This window comes from Pipistrellus hanaki (genome assembly GCF_964339955.1).
Source record: "Pipistrellus hanaki genome assembly, chromosome: 9".
NCBI lineage: Eukaryota > Metazoa > Chordata > Mammalia > Chiroptera > Vespertilionidae > Pipistrellus > Pipistrellus hanaki.
This window is the reverse complement of record NC_140511.1, coordinates 23,344,748-23,358,659: the sequence shown is the minus strand read 5'-3', so window position 1 is coordinate 23,358,659 and position 13,912 is coordinate 23,344,748. Positions and strand designations below refer to the sequence as shown.

The window sequence follows — 13,912 nt, the reverse complement described above, 5'->3', positions numbered from 1 at the left end:
GTTTGATGGAGGAGAGAAAATACCACCTACAATTATCTATTAGTTGTTCTGTCTGCCTCCTATCTCTCTAACACTCTGCCCTTAGTACATAATGTTTAAATTTCTAAGCACATGTTAAATAATTCCATGCCATCCCCACTGTCCATGTGTATTCATTTATCTATACTTACCTCACACTTTTGCAATTATTTGCTTAAATGTCTATGTTTCCCATAATGGTGAAGCCTGAACTTGCAACTCAGGTACATGCCCCTGACTGAGAATCAAACACATAACCCTGATACTCTGTAACCACATTGGCTAAGGCTTCATGCATTTATTATAGCGAGTGCTATATATGGCATAACCCGAGTGCTGTTTGTTTTTTAAATCTTTACTGTTAATATTATTACAGATGTTCCTCTCCCCCGCTGCCCCATAGCTCCACTTCACCCAGTTCCCACCACACCCCAGGCCCTCAACCCCTCCGCCCCACTATCCTTGTCTATAAGTAGAAGTTCTTTGTACAATCTCTTCCCGCACCCCTTACTTCCCCTACCTCCCTGAGAATTGTCAGTTCACTTCCTTTCCATGCCCCTGATTCTATTACATTTACCAGTTTGTTCTGTTCATCAGATTTTTTATTCATTTGATTTTTAGATTCACTTGTTGATAGATATGCATTTGTTGTCACTGTTGTTCATGATTTTTTTTATCTTTATCTTTTTCTTCTTCTTCCTTTTCTTAAATAATACTCTTAAGTATTTCATATAATACTGGTTTGGTGGTGATAAACTCCTTTAGCTTTTTCTTGTCTGTGAAGCTATTTATCTGACCTTCAATTCTGAATGATAGCTTTGCTGGGTAGAGTAATCTTTTTTAAAAATATATATTTTCTTGATTTTTTACAGAGAGGAAGGGAGAGAGATAGAGAGTTAGAAACATCGATGAGAGAGAAACATCGATCAGCTGCCTCTTGCACACCCCTTACTGGGGATGTGTCCGCAACCAAGGTACATGCCCTTGACTGGAATCAAACCTGGGACCTTTTAGTCTGCAGGCTGGCACTCTATCCACTGAGCCAAACCAGTTTCAGCAGGGTAGAATAATCTTGGCAGTAGGTCCTTGCTATTCATCACTTTGAATATTTCTTGCCACTCCCTTCTGGCCTGCATAGTTTCTGTTGAGAAATCAGCTGACAGTCCTAAGGGTACTTCCTTGTAGGTAACTAACTGCTTTACTCTTGTTGCTTTTAAGATTCTCTCTTTGTCTTTTGTCCTTGGTGTTTTAATTATGATGTGTCTTAGTGTGCTTCTCTTTGGATTCCTCTTGTTTGGGGTTCTCTGGACTTGTAAGTCTATTTCTTTCACCAGGTAGGGGAAGTTTTCTGTCATTATTTACTTAAGTAGGTTTTCAATATTTTGGTCTCTCTCTTTTTCTGGCACCCCCATAATTCAGATTTTGGTGCGCTAAAAATTGTCCCAGAGGTTCCTTATACTATCTTCATATTTTTGGATTCTTTTTTCTTTTTGCTCTTTTGGTTGGGTGTTTTTTGCTTCCTCATACTTCACATCTTTGAGTAGAATCTTGGAATCATCTAGTCTACTGTTGAATCTCTATATATTATTCTTTATTTCAGTCAGTATATGCTTAATTTATGACTGGTCCTTTTCCTTTTTTTTTTTTTTTTTTTTTTTTTGCATTCTCACTAAGTTCCTTGAAGGTCTCACTAAGTTCCTTGGCAGTTTTTAGAAGATTCTTGAGTAACCTTATAACTGTGGTTTTGAACTCTGTATCCAGTATTTTGCTTTTTTCCATTTCTTTCATTTGTGATGTTTCTTTTTCTCCACATTTTGGCTGCTTCTTTGTGTTTGTCTCTATGTATTGGGTAGCTACTAAGTCTTATTGAGTTAATAGAGTGGCCTTGTGTGGTATGTGTTCTATAGGGCCCAGTGACTCAATCTCTCCGGTCACCTCAGGTGGACACTCTTTGTGAACCCCGCTGTGGGCTGTGTGCATAGTCTTGTTGTAGTTGAGCCTTGATTACTGTTGGTATCACTGGGAAGAATTGACCTCCAGGCCAGTTATCTTTGGGGACAAGCTGCGACTATAGTGGGAGAGTTGCTTTGCAGGAGCCACCCTTAGGGAGCAGGACTTGCTCCAGTTGGGCTTTGGTGCTCATTGAGTCTGCCCCTTGAGTGTGTTTCATGGATGTGAAGAGTTGTAATCTGGTATGGTCTCATACTGACCACTGTGTGTACTGGCTCTTAGATCTCTAAGGAGGTGCAAAGTCAGCTTATGCCTGGGTTACCCAGCAGGAGCTACAGAGAGATATGCAGATTCTACTTCTTGATATAGAGTTTGAAAGTGCCCAGATGAGACCCTGCTGTGTAGCAAGGCAGGCTAATGCCTGTTTAGAGGTTTTAGGCTGAGAAAGGACAGGCCATTCATATGCAAAAGCTGCTGTGTACAACTTGAGTGGGGTTGTAAATTGGGTGGGGTGGGGTTTTAGGGAATCTTCTGGGCAGAACAAACAGCAATGGCTGCCAGTCAGCCCTGCACTGGAGAGATCTCAGTGCAGGAAAAATGACTGCTGTGTGCACTTTCATCTAAAAGAAGGCCACCCTCCCATTCCTGTCCCAATGCCAGGCAGTCCAATTTCTCCCTGTATGTGTATGGGTCCCCCAGAGTCTCACCTGAAACTGGACTTCAGAGCAAGCTGGAGCTTGTATGTCTCTCCTGATTAGTAAAACCCCAGCTCACCCAGGTGCCAGCCCGTTCTGCACCTCCATACCTCCTACCAGTATCAACGTGCTTTCTTCTTTACCTCTAGTTGTGGAACTTCCACTCAACCAGCTTTCCTGCGGTTCTGGATGATAGTTGTTTTGTCTTTTAGTTGTAATTTTGATGTGTTTGTGAGAGACAGCAAGTACAGGTGTTTATCTACACTGCCATCTTTGTCCCTTCCTCCTAGCATTGTTTTTGTAACTTTAAAATAAAACCCCACTCCCTGACTGGTTTGGCTCATTGGATAGACTATAGGCATGCATGCTCAAGGGTCTCAGGCTCGATTCCTGTCAAGGGTATGTACCTTGGTTGTGGGCACATCCCCAGTGGGAGGTGTGCAGGAGGCAGCTGATTGATGTTTCTTTTTTATTGATGTTTCTAAATTTCTCCCTCTTCTATCTATGTAAAAGAAATCAATAAAATATATAAAAAATAAAACAAAATAAAATAAAATTTCATATTTGAAAACATGACTTGTAAAGATGCTATATTAACACAAATAAAAGTTTCATTATATTATAAATTAATACTTTTAGTTTAAGAGTTTAATTACAATGATCTTGGTTAATAAAAATATTTCATAATAGTTTATTAAATCAGTAATAAATATTAACTATATAATAGATTTTTATATGCTTTGGGAAAACTGCCTGTGTAATTGTTTATGCAAAGCTAATTGTTAATGATCAGATTCTTTGAAACATAGAACATCAAAATTCAAAGATCTCATAAATTAGTGTTTGCAATAATATTCCAAGGTAGTATTTAAATTTCTGACAGCACAGAGATACAAAATCATCTCCAGATCAGAGAAATACTTTCAATTGCTATAATAAATCATTCTCAGTATTTTACATGAGTGTGGCATGTTAGAATTTTGAGATCACATTCTTCTTTTTCCCTGTAATAATTAAGTCCCCAAGTTATTGAACCTAATATTAGTGTTCCTCCTCCTTATAGCAGAACGATTAAACTCTCAAAGGAAATTTAATGTTATAGGAAAAAAAGTAATTTTCTTTGTTTTTGCCGTTTTTCTGTCAGAAAATCATGACTAGCTTCTGGCCATGACAAAAGTTATGTCAGCACTGTTATATAACATCTGTGATCGGTGCAGAATGGAGGAGGTTTAAGAGCTAGAACTGAGTCTATAACTGGAAAGTTTCTACAGTGTTAAATGCGCTGCTCAATCCCCTGAAGTAAAGTAAATGGCCTGCAGTGAAGTCTGAAGAAAGCTCTGCAGCCTTGAATGTAGCTGCATGAAAGCTGGCACAGAGCTATTCAGTTCTGAACCTGCTCTGCTTCAAAATATTAAGTCTACAGATGCTTGCAGCTCTGATTTCCAAGGAATTTTTAGCTCATTATGCCGGACAGTTGTACTTTCTTAGCTTGATTGACATTCTGGAAAATATTGATCCAACAGTTCAGTGCACTTACATTCTGTTAAATAAGTGTTCACCACATAGCATTAGGCTCACTCAGTCCAAATTTCAAAGAATTACGTTTTTATTGCAAAAACCTCCTATTTATCTCAAAATGAAACTCATCTGATAATTCAGATGATGAGTTCCAAGTGTAGCCTGCAAATTTTGATTGTTTAGAATTAATGTGGGATACATAGCTGACAAACTCAAAGAGCAACAACAATAAACAAACAGTCAAGAAACCATTCGAATACACATTTTCCTAATTACTAAACAATTATAATTTTCAAAAAAGAGAGTTTTTCCTGATGGATCATATTTTCCTCTGTGAGTAAGAGATCACATAAAGCTACAAGTCCCATGAGCATCATCCCCAGGTCTGTCTCACATGCACTAGAAGAAGCTGTTTGCTTTCAAGGCACAAAGCTCTGCTGCAGCCTTTCCTTAGCTCCCAGGATGGGATTTGCGGTTGCAGTAATCCATCTCTGACTTCCTCTTCATTTCTCTTCTGTTTGGCTAGTTCTCACTGACAAATTACTTTTAATGAAAGGTTATTTGAAGAATTAACGGATTTTTGAAACTTTGATCTTTAATGTACCATATTATTAACTGATTGTTTCTATGCTTGTCGAATGATGGCTTGAATCATCTGAGTCTACTCTCTGAGTTGCTCAGTGCTCTGTGAGAGAAAAGTGAGTTCTTTCTTTATTTATTTATTTTTGTCTGAAGTTTTACATGTGTCTCCTTTCAAAGTAGGTTCTTTATTGTCTACGTCCTCCTTTTACCGTGAGCTCTCAAAGCCACCATATTGGTTACATAACAATCAGGAGATTTTACATTCCCTTTTGACTTTCAGAGTCTATTTTTTTCTAATTTTTTAAAAAGAAATCTATTGTGCCCATCTCCACTCTGAGTCTCCCATAATTTTTTTTTTCTTTTTATTTTCTGAAGTCTTGGTATAGAGATACATGAGCTCATTGCCTGTGTTCAGTTCATCATCTTTAAACTGAATTTTGTAATGTGACTTTCCAAAGTTGTTTATAGAAAAACCATTCTTAGATAAAGGTTTAAAAATCATTTATTTTGGGCAAATAAATCAGATTAATAATCAATGTCTTCTATGTTTATATTGTAGATTCTATAATGAAGTGAAATCTCTAATCCCCAAGATGTTCTATTTGCATATACCCCATTTCAAATAAATATAGACATCCCTTAAATAAAACAGAATTTGAATTTTAGAATACTGTCAACCAGTAGGATGTTACATCAGCCCACATGTGTCTACCAGTTTTAGAAACCTGGACCCCAAACAGGGAGAATTTTAAAAAGGAAATGAAGAAACCTTGGTTACAGAGTTACTATCATGAGTGCTCTTCTCAATTAGTGTTGCCCAGAATATTTCAGTTCCTCTCTTCCAATTCTGGAGTCTTTAAATAGTCCTGACGTACTCTTCTATGTACCTTCTTTTTTAAGTTCTCCTTTTTCTCACCAAATCTTCCTTTTCTGCATATAACTTGTGTAAACTCTGGAGTAGAGTCGTGATTTGTGATAGATTCCCACTAAAGTGAATTTCGCAGCCCAGGCCCATTCATTGCTTTGTGGGAGACGGTACTTCCCTTATCAGATTCAGGATGATATTTCCTTTATACACCATCACCCTAACACAGACATGGGAGCATTATGTCTGCTAGCCAGAGATGTTACTCATGTGCAGGAAATTTAAGATGAGAGCCAAGATCTCAGCCATCTTAAGAACTGACTGATTCCTGAGGGTAAGCTACACTCATAAATTTCAAGTATTTATAAAGAGTAGTTGCCTACAGCTTATTAATATACAATTCTGTTATTACTAGAGGCCCAGTGCATGAAATTCGTGCACAGGGTGGGGGAGGTCCCACGGCCTGCGCCCTCTCGCAATCTGGGACCCCTTGGGGCATGTTCACCTGCAGGCAGTCAGACATCCCTCTCGCAGTCCAGGCCTCTCACAGTCTGGGATCCCTAGCTCCTTACCTCCACCCCTACTGCACTCACCAGCTGTGAGCCTGGCTTCTGGCTGAGTGGTACTCCCCTGTGGGAGGGCACTGACCACCAGGGGGCAGCTCCTGCATTAAGCCATCTGCCCCCTGTGGTCAATGCATGTTATAGAGACTGGTTGTTCCACCATGGTTCCGCCGGTCGGTTGATTTGCATATTAGCGTTTTATTATTGTATATAGGATAACTGAACTTTTAAAATAGGATTCTATATTGGATGGAAAGATTTGGTGACAGATATACCTATATTCATATACTAGAATTCTACCATGCAGTGCTTCTATTATTTATTGCTATAAATCAAATTACCCTAAAACTTAGTGAATCTTATTATTTGTTAACTTTCCATGGGTTAATTAGACTCAGTTTGTCAGTTCTTGCTTGGGGGTCTACCAGTGCAGTTGTGGTCAGATAGTAACTGAGGATAGAGGCATCTGAAAGCTCAACTAAAGGAGACTCCAAGGTAGTTCATTCATCTGGATAGCTCTTGATGCTGGCTATTTGCTATGAGGTTAGCTAAGGCAGTTGTCAGAGTACCTACATGTGACCTGTCTGATCTGAACATGTGGCTTACCACAGCATAGTAACTGGGTTTTCAGCGGAGTGGGTGGGGGGGCATTATGAAGAGTGATCACAAGCAAAAAAGAAGCTACAAATCTTCTTATGACCTAGCCTGAGAAGTCACTCAGTATTGCCTGAGGCAAGGGACCATACAGATTCAAAAGGAGGCACCCAAACCAAGAGTTGTGGTACTCTGACATAAGAAGAGTATTCTGTAGGTCTTCTCTAGCTCCAAAAAAAAAAAAAAGGTTTTAAAGTGAACTATTATAGACTGTTGAAGGATTATCTCCTGCTATAGACTGAATGTTTGTATTTCAAAAAAATTCACATTCATTCATTAATATGTTGAAGTTCTAATCCCCAAATTACAGTTTTTCAGGTGGAACCTTTGGGAATTAATTAGGGTTGTATTAGATAATGAGAAAGAGGCCCTAATGATGAGATTAATGCCTTAATAAAAAGAGGAAGAGGCAAAAGAGCTCTCTTTCTCTACCAGGTGATGACACAGCAAGAAGGCAGACATCTGCAAGCCTGAGATCTCTCACTTGGAACCACATCCATTGCCACCTTGATGTTGGACCTTCAGCCTCCAGAACTGTGCAACTCAATTCTCTTGATTAAGCCACCCAGTCCGTTGTATTTTGTTATGGCAGAGGGACATTCCATCTGGGGATAATTACTGTAACTCTTGTTACAATTCTTTTTAAATATATTTCAGTAAGTATTGGAAAGTAGCTATTGCATTTATTTCAAAGTTTTACAACTATTTAACCAAATCCATATTTACAAATAGTCACAATTCAAATTGTACAGAAAAGCAATAGTTACCCATAAAATATCTCCTTAGCTTTAGTCACAATATTCAGAGCTAGCATTATTGAGTTATTTCTGTTTTTAGTTTAAATTTATTTAAATTTTTCATTGTTATATAATTTAATTCAAGACATTAGAATCTTGAAAGGAAATAGTTAAATATATATTTTTTCATCTTTTTGTGTGTGTGTGTGTCTATGATAAGAAAGAAGTTGAACTTTACTTTTTTTTCTTTTTTTCTTTATTGATTAAGGTATTACATATGTGTCCTTATCCCCCCATTGCCCCTCACATCCCCCTCCCCCCTTCATGTCCTCACTCCCCTACTGTCTGTGTCCCTTGGTTAGGCTTATATGCATGCATACAAGTTCTCTGGTTGATCACTCCCCTCACCCCTTTCCTTCCCTACTTTCCTCTGAGATTTGATGGTCTGATTGATACTTTTCTATTTCCAGATCTGTTTTTGTTCATTTGTTCTGTTTTCTTAATGGAGCTTAGTGTTTGTCTTTTTCTAAGAAATTTTAGAATGATAGTCTGAAACGTCAAGGATTAAACCTAAGACTTTTTGTATTTTTATTAGATTTACTCACTATAAAGAGTTTTTTGGCTCTGGTAAAAATAATTTTACTCATCTTTTAATTATTTACCTAAGTTTTCCCCAATTTTGTGGGATCTTAAGAGTTTTTAAAATATAATCTATTTATTTTTCTAAATTATATATTCTATTTTTTATGTTGAGGCATTTTATGAATTAATATTTTTATTTTAGCAATAACTTTCAGAATTTCTAATAGCTCTTGTTTTGTTGCTGATTTACTTATTGTTTTAAGAGCTTGTTTAAAATGGGTGCAATACCTATTTGAATCAGCATATAAAATTTGGAATCATTTTTCTTTTTACTTGTTGTTTTTCTGTTTCCTGAATTATTTTTTTCTCTGGATTTATTTGCAAAATTATCTTAGTATATATCTGTGATGTGTCTGCTTTCCTCTCTTGCCTGCTGACCATTTGTTATTTGTCCATTAATAGTGATATGCCTCCTTTGGGTTTCTTTTGACATTGTTTTTGGTAGATTCGTTTACAAAGATCTCCTTTTAAGTGGAAAGTCTTTCTGAATAGTAGCTTTGTGTGAGTGGGTGGTATGTGTACTATCAGACTTCACTTTATGATGTGTATGTAATAATGGACCCCAAAGGGCAGGCAGTGTGTGGTGCACCCCAACCTGAGAATTAGAAAGGTTTTCTCTGCTGAGAGTTTTCCCCTCTCCCCAGAAGGTTTATCTTTTTACTTTTAAGAAGAAAATCACTAGCTTTGATCTTTGTTTTTATTTTGTTTTTCAGCCTAGGGTTAAACACTAGGCAGTGTGTGCTCTACAAGCCAACGTAGGAAATCCAATTAATCAATAAATGTTCCCTGATTCTGCCCTGTTTTCTTCTGTTCCCCATTGTGTTTGAGTATATGTGCGCATGTAATTTTTAAAGGGTTTTGATATAATTTTACCCCCTTATTACCTTAGCTTTAGCTAAAATACATTTTAAACCAACGGTTTGTTGCAATTTTCAGAGTATTGACCTTGCATTCTGCCTGGTTTGCATGTTTTCCATGGCTTGTTGAGTCTCTTTCTTGTCAGTACCTTTAACAAAGTCAAGCACCGAATTTAGATGGCAATAGAAAGTGCAAAAATTTTTACTCAACATATTTTTTACTGAAAATTATTTCCACATGTAACAAATAAGGTTATTTAAAAAATAAACAACAAGCAAGCCAATGCACTAGTCTAGCCTGACATCACTTCCTGATGGTATCAAATTACTGTTTTCTTACAAATTATAATTCTCATTGCATAATAAATGCCTTATAAAATGGATAAAATGATTTTTATGACTGCTAGTCTTGTTCACAAGCAGAATCATATGAGCCTTTAATTATTTTAATTGCCTGTTTTTGAAAATGTATGCGAAATATCAGGACTCATCAAAAGCTGAAATGAGGATACACAAAATCTTTTTTATAATAAGATTGATATAAATGAAATAATTTTGATGCAAATAAAACTTTTTGCAGTGTTGTAAAGGAAAAATCTGTTGGACAAACCACATGCAATAATTATCGTAGGAGCACTCAAAGGAATAAAGCACAAGAACCTGTATTGCACCAATCTGCAACCAGGTAAATTAATCCTCAGAGGAGACATGTACCACAGTCTCAAATATTCAGTAATAATTGTGTCATATTGCTGAAGCACACACCAAGAGGTATAGTTTTTCCTACCCACTGCATCGACTACAACAACTGAAATTTATTAAGCTCTGACCGAAATTCAGGCCCATGATCAATGGAGATCCAAGAGATCCAGTTCACAGGTAATATCACTGTTACAAGCTTTTTCTTTATTGTTTCAGCTTTATTTACTTTTTATCAGATGGATTTTGCTAATAATATATTTTTATTTACCATGATAAAATAATTTAAGTGCCTGAAGAATTAAAACCATAGGAACTAATTATTTATAATAAAATGTAATCATTTTGATAAATATATTTACTTATGATATTTACACTATTCTTTTAACTTTAAAAAGTGTCTACAGTTTCAAGCAGTCTACCATATGGCCATGTGACATTTAGCATTTTACAGAAAGCATATATACACTACATAAAAAAATAAAAATTGTACTACAATATATAATACCAAAAGGGTTAATGAATTTAACTTTAGTTTGACTTATTTCAAATGCATCTTTGTTAATAATAATATTCTTTAGAAAGCCATTGAATGGTGTTAAATCTCTGCTTAGTTTCACAGTTGTGTTTAATTAGCTCAATCACTTTTTGAAATGTAACAGGCTATAAAAAGAATGATCTATTGACAGAATGTTTAATGGCAAATTGTTAGCTGCCATATTGGATCCCTGAATGACCATTGGGTGTGTGGGAACATGAAATGTCTTCAAATCATAGAATTTATAAACAGACTTTGCAGCTGAAGAGATTAGTGCATGCAATTCAAAGGGTTTCCTTTCTATATTGGAAAGGAATTATACAAGATGAGTTTGATGGCATATGCATTATGTACTAAAACTTTTCAATAAAGGCAGAAATTACATTTACAATACTCTTACTATGGTTATTTGAAGTATAATTTTGCCTAGATAGCCCTTAATCTTTGGCAATATAAAAAGTGCCATAAGGTGAATTGGACTTTAATCCTGCTTATGGGAAAGTTAAATTAATACCCTAAGGATATATCTTCTGCAGAGAGTCATAATTACTAGTATTACTGAGCTATTAGAACAGTATACACTTTCCTCAACAAATGCACAATAGTTTTAAAAACAAGATTTCAATTAAAGTTCACTTCTTGGAACATGAGAATGTAAGCTGGTTTTATTGCATTCTTTTGTAAAAACACACTTAATTCTGAATTTATCTCTTTTTTTTTTTAATTGCAAGGAGGTAGTGTGCAAACAATGATTTTCTTTAATTAAAGTAACCCTCAATATTTTCAAATTATCAGTTAGTAGTTGTGGGGAAATATAAGATTTGAATATAGGAACATTATAACAATGTCAATCAAAAGCAGTTATACAATATAAATAGTTGACTTTAAAATTGATTTGCAAAATGATGAGAAAATCTAATTTGTTTCTTCAAAAATTATTTGAAAGATATTGGATAAATATTTTATTTATCATGGATTAAAAGAAACAACTATGTTTATATTACATAAATCAAATTATCACCATCAAGAACTTTTTCTATAAGTTACAATTAAACTAGAGGCAATTGATATATTTTAATAATTTAGAAATATAATATTACACTAAGCTCCAGCATTTAAACATTTAACATGTAGAAAGATAAATTTGTTATATTTTAAAACAATTGTATAAAAACTACTTGTCAGAGTGCTATCTGTGATTAGTCTATAGTAAGGATATAGCTTCAAGTTGAAACTCCAATGATACCTGGGATACTTAAAGGTGGTTAGAAGAAAATAGTAATGTCCTTCTTAAAAATTTTAGTATTACTATTTTCAACTCTGGATTATTGATCTGGGAATCACTACCTATTTTAATGGTTGCAAACAAGTAAAATTCTTGTAATAACTTTTAGATAAAAATATAAAGTTCATACCAAATTCTCATCTCCATCTTCCATAATTCTCATTTGTACCACAACTACCCTCCTTCTCAATTTTTGCAGTATTTTCTCTCAATATTAGATTTTAATATGTAAAACATTTCTATAATGTATGATCTGGAAACTGATTGTAGAGATCATTGAGTTGAAGGATGGCAAATACATATTACTTCCTGAGTCTGAGTGGAGAGGGATTCAGAGTGAGAATTAGGTCAAACTCCACAGGAAATGGTGCTGATATATGTTAAAGATGGGCTTGTATGCTTATGTAGCTTTTACAGATCATTTTAAAAATTGATTTCCCAGTAAGTACATCTGAGAGAAACAAAAATCACATGATCTCACTTTATTTGTGGAATCTAATGAACAAAATGAATTGACCAACAAAACAAGACCGGAAGCATGGAGGCCCAGAACAGACTGACCTGTCCGGATGTGGCATTGAGGGAATGAGAAAAAATCTACCAACAAACATATACTTATGTGCATAGCCCATGGACACAGGAAATAGGGTGGTGAAGACCTGGGGGAGTGGTTAGGGGATGGGAGGAGGAGTTAAAAATGGATAACGGGAGATAACAGTAATACTATCAACAATAAAATATATTTAAAAAATAAAAAAAAATAAAAAATTGATTTCCCATCCCAAGATCCCAACGTCATTCTATAAATCAATCAATAGAACATTTATAATAATTTTTGTTTAAATTTAGTGTATAAATTATTATGACTATGTAAAGATTGCTCTTAGCTGTTCCACTTACTGGAATATAATTACATTTCCTTTCTTGGGCAGCATTGCTTTACTGGAGATTCTAATTTCCTACTCAATTTTTTTTTTCCTTGATCACAGGCTCTAGTAGGGCAGATATCATTTTGTTGTTCACTGCTATATCTAGAAATATCTAATACAACACGTGAAGCATATTATAAACTCAACATTTTTGTCAAATTACAAATGTTTAACTTTTGAACTCTAAGTGTACTACCGTGTTTCCCCGAAAATAAGACATCCCCTGAAAACCTAGTGCAACTTTGGGAGAAAAAATTAATATAAGACACTGTCTTATTTTCAGGGAAACAGGGTATAAAATTCTTCTCTCTAAGATCAATCACATCAGCTAATTCTTTGCTTCCATATTCATTCTTAGAAACACATCCCTAAAGCCCTATCTGGGTGGGTTTTTTATTGGCTTATTACATAGCTGTGATTCTAGGATCCCTTTTATTATTATCCTGGGAATTATCTTTCTTCTTGTATAAGATTTCATGTCTTGAGTTTATGATATTCTTTTGTTTGTTTGCTCATTTGTTTTAGCACAAGTATATACTTAGTAAGTTTCTGTGAAACGATGTATAGATAGAAGAATGTTACAGAACTGAATAGATCTTAAATCCTAGGTTAGAAAATATTTTCCTAATTTTTCTGACAGTTCAGATTTCCAGTAATGTGTGATGTATTATGATATTCTAGTATCTATGGCATATTTAGTGATATTGCAGTATATGCAATATAGTTTTTGTAGACAGATTCCTTAATTTGTGTAAGCATTTATTGGTTTGGGACCACTTTTATTTTCCTTATAACCCTGGTTTCATTGACAAGACATTGCCTACTTGGTAGATCCTTTTGAAATTTCAGACACTTCTTCATTTCCCTAGTAATTTGATGGCCCCCAACTAAACTGGTGGAAAATTTTTTCCTTGTCCACACCATAAAATGTTTTACATATTGCTCCAAATGTAGACTCAGTCAATTTCATTTTGGCAAAGAATCCTAGGTTTCAATGAACCATGAAGATATAGATCCAATGATGCTATATAAAAACTCTAGTCCTTATGCAGCCCAACTACCCAGCTGATGCTTGAATCCTCTCCACAGCCCTGCCAGTGGCTACCTTGACTTTGCTTGAATATTTCAAGGGGCATTCAGCTAGATACTCGCATATAAATCCATGATTTAGACTGCTCTGACTGTAAGCTACTCCTTATATCATTCCTGGGGACATAGTTCAGGTTTTAATGGCCTTGGATGTTGTAATGAAGTGTTATTTTAAGTAATGGAGATAATGGATTTCCACTGCCTCACCCAGTGCATGGTTCTTTGCCACTCAGAAAATGTTAATGATTATTTGCCCTTCAAATACTTTAAGCTAGAAATCAAATAATTTTC

General features: G+C 35.4%; 1 protein-coding gene across 1 annotated transcript in view; it reads left to right on the top strand.

The window, feature by feature from the left end:
- CNTN5 (contactin 5) overlaps window positions 1-13,912 on the top strand; it is a 917,150-nt gene that overhangs the window by 120,182 nt on the left and 783,056 nt on the right. The gene's annotated exons all lie outside the window — the stretch shown is intronic.